Source organism: Rhagoletis pomonella, unplaced genomic scaffold (genome assembly GCF_013731165.1).
Source record: "Rhagoletis pomonella isolate Grant_MI unplaced genomic scaffold, Rhpom_1.0 Rhpom_scaffold_00005, whole genome shotgun sequence".
NCBI classification, from domain to species: Eukaryota; Metazoa; Arthropoda; class Insecta; order Diptera; family Tephritidae; genus Rhagoletis; species Rhagoletis pomonella.
Window position 1 is genome coordinate 12,066,359 of NW_023458559.1, and position 3,876 is coordinate 12,070,234.

The following is a 3,876-nucleotide window of genomic DNA, read 5'->3' on the forward strand; positions in this document are numbered from 1 at the left end:
GTCGACGGATTCGAGGTTCGAGTCCTAGAGCACGGATTAATTTTGGAAACATTTGTGTTATTAATTATATTTTTTTTATTGTAATTTTTTAATTCTATTTTAAAAAGAAAAAATATAGCTCATTTATTTTTTATGGCATTTGAGTATGTAATTAGGTTTTTCCATATGAAATAAATTTTGCAATTTGTAATTTATATTTCAATTGAAATAATTGACTTACTTTACTTTAAACACCTCCAAGCGGACTCGAACCTGCGATCTCAGAACCAGAAGCAGTAGTCTTCAAGTGACGCCACAGCCGACATTTTTCAGGAAAGCAATTAGGAGCGTTTTAGTTTTGGCATTGGCAATTCAAAGGCAGAAATCGCTTTATGTACATACATACATGATATGATATCGGCACATGTATAAATTTCTTAGGCCCACTGAAAGCAGGTTGTCTGTATAACTCAGAGTTTATCGATTTAACTGATAAGTTTTCTTGCACAGCAGTAGATTAGGCATTAGCTCAGAGCTAAAAACATAAATAATTACTCCAGCAATTTTTCGAAGATTAACTTGCTAACTCTACGCAATAATGCTTAATGTATGCAATAGAGATGGGTGCGGGATACCGGGACCCGCGGGACCCACGGTACTGATTTCATAATGGAAGGGATGGGCTTCAGGGTGACGCGAAATTTAGTGTCGCGCTTCCTTTTCCAGGCTGTTGACTTCGTGTGAAAGACCTGGCAGTATTTACGGTCAGAATGCAATGTGAGGTTGGGCAAGGCAATTGATACACAGACACGACGACGGTTGTCGTATGGGGGTTTGATACCATCGAAAACACGAAAACAGGCAAGAGCAGCCGGACCACGCTTGGTTTTGTGTTGAATCATACCTCGCTCAGCTTTGGAGAAGATGCGTGATGGAGCACGGAAGCGATATGGAACACTAACAGGATTCATATTGCAGCGTTTATGCAAGTAAGCCAACTACTTGACTATGTTCTTTTAGAAACGCCCGGAGAGATTGAACTCTTCAAAACGCACAACAACTACTTTATCACCTTGCACCAATAACGGAGGCCAAGCGGCCAACTGGGTGGCCACGAGAACCATTTCACTAATAAAAGGTTTGCTCAGAAAACAGTTTTCTCGCTCCCTCATGACAAAATCGGCTCCCTTAGCAAGGCACTATGTGTGGGTTCGTTTGTGTGTGCAAAGTTTTTGTAAGGGAGTTAAGGGAGTGTCAAAACTCTAATTTCACTAGTGAGCAAACCTTTAATTTTTGAATCATGATGTTATATACCTTGTTTATACCGACACATAAAGCGTTTTGCCCCAGTTTGCTGTGATTCAAAACAGAGGCATAAACCAACTTTCAATACGCTCAGAAATTTAAAAGTGTATTGACTCGAATTTGTTTTCCAATCGCTTTTTTATTTCTCACATCGGTTAGAAAGCTGGTTTTCTTTATACAGCCCGTTTTACAATTGAATCGTTATTATAACAAATTTAAATTCTTGTTCGCTTCCATTTCGGTTCACTGCGCAAATTATTTATTAAAGAAATATCGAATAAAATAACAACTTTTGTTTACTTTTGAACACGGTTTCAGCGAGTGCCCTGAAATTACACCGGTATGTACTAGGGCTGACGATTTCACCCGGGTAATGAGCTACCCGGGTGGCCGAAAAAATGTGGAGAAGTAAAAATTAAGCGCACTTGCGATTATATGCCGCAAACGAACGTACATAGGGAAAATCTATAAGAACATTCCATACCATATGGGGAAATATTATTATAAATATTCGTATCCAAAGGTAGTAGCAATAATTTTACGATTGTAAAAGTATTAAACTGTAGGGAGCTAAAAAAATAATAAAAATAATTTCGTTTTCATAAAATATGACTACACTCAGAAAAAGGTTTAGTTATAATTACCAAGATTTGGTTATAGTGACCAAGTGGCAAAGTTGGATATGGCGAAATAAATATCTAGTTCACGAAAGTCTGCAATTTACTTGAGACTTCTAGTTGGGACAAATGTATATTTGATAATAATTACAAAACGACTACCTTGAGTTGAGCAAATATAAACAACGCTTTGGTTGATACAAGTTTTCAATTAATTTTGTGAACTTGCTGTAGACTTGAATCAGCTAACCGTTTATTATTGGAAAAACGTAACGAACAGCCGTAGCGGAGCAATGATTTCTACGTACACAGTCTCATTCATTGCATCGTTTTTATGCAATGGTCGGCATACTAGACCATTCAAACGATTCAATAAGTGGGTCTCAGTGCATTGCTCAGCTGGTGCTCTTCGTATGTGAAACACACATGTGCTCAGAGAGCGCTCAGCATTCTTTAGGGGTGGCTCACAAGCAGTGTTGCCAACGTCATTTTGAACAAGTAAGAAAGTCTAAGTTCGGGCGGAGCCGAACATTAAATACCCGGCGCAAGTATTAAATATATGTTTTTTCACCCTTCCGAAACCTTCCGCTAGATGGTAAGCCGAGGTGTATCAATTTTGAGTAAATTAGCGTCCTTCAATTTCGAAATACTGAAGTTTCAAGTATTTCTTAAATTTACCGTTATATGAGAATCGGCCGTTATTTTAGTCCGATTTCAATAATTTTCAACGTTTTGCTTACACGTGGCAAGTACAATAACCATACCGAGTTTGGTACAAATTGGTAGAACGGTTACTGATATACTTATATGTGATCATAAGTGGGCGGTGCCACGCCCATTTTCCAAAATTTTACCATAAACGTATTTCATGGTAAAGAATTGTTGCAAGCATCAATTTTGAATAAATTAGCTTCAATCGAAGATTTTGTATTTCTCTAAATTACCGTTATATGGGATGTGGGCGTGGTTATTGTCCGATTTTAAAAAGTTTCGGCGGTTTTTTATGCTGTACCAAGGCCAACAACTGTGCCAAGTTTGGAAGAAATTGGTGCAGCGGTTACCAAGATATACACATGTAACCATAAGTGGGCGTGGCTACGCCCATTTTCCAGAAATTTATAATATTCTTATTTTTCGTCTAAAACTTATTATAAATATCAATTTTGAGTGAATAATCTCCAGTAGTTACTAAAATATCGCAGTTTTCGTATTTCTGAAAATTACCGTTATATGGGAAGTAGGCGTGGTTATTGAGCGATTTTAAAAATTTTCGGCCATTTGGTATGTTATGCGAAGGCCAACAACTGTGCCAAGTTTGGAAGAAATTGGTGCAGCGGTTACCAAGATATACACATGTAACCATAAGTGGGCGTGGCTACGCCCATTTTCCAAAAATTTATAATATTCTTATTTTTCGTCTAAAAATTATTGTAAATATCAATTTTGAGTGAATTATCTTCAATAGTTACTAAAATATCGCAGTTTTCGTATTTCTGGAAATTACCGTTATATGGGAAGTGGGCGTGGTTAAAGTCCGATTTCGCCCATTTTCAATACCAACCTACCTTGGATTAAGGGAAACCTACGTACCAAATTTCGTTGAGATATCTCAATTTTTGCTCGAGTTATCGTGTACACGGACAGACGGACAGACGGACAGACGGACAGACGGACAGACGGACAGACGGACAGACGGACGGACGGACGGACAGACAGACATGGCTTAATCGATTTCTTTTTTCATCCTGATCATTTATGTATACATTTGTCTATATCTATCTCGATTCGTTTTGGCTGTTACAAACAACCGTTATGTGAACAAAATTAATATACCCTTGTGCACAAGTGCGCTCGGGTATAAAAATATAATTAATAACACAAATGTTTCCAAAATTAATCCCTGCTCTAGGACTCGAACCTCGAATCCCTCGACATTGCGACTGTTTGATCGGAGGATCACGGAGGATGAAATAAT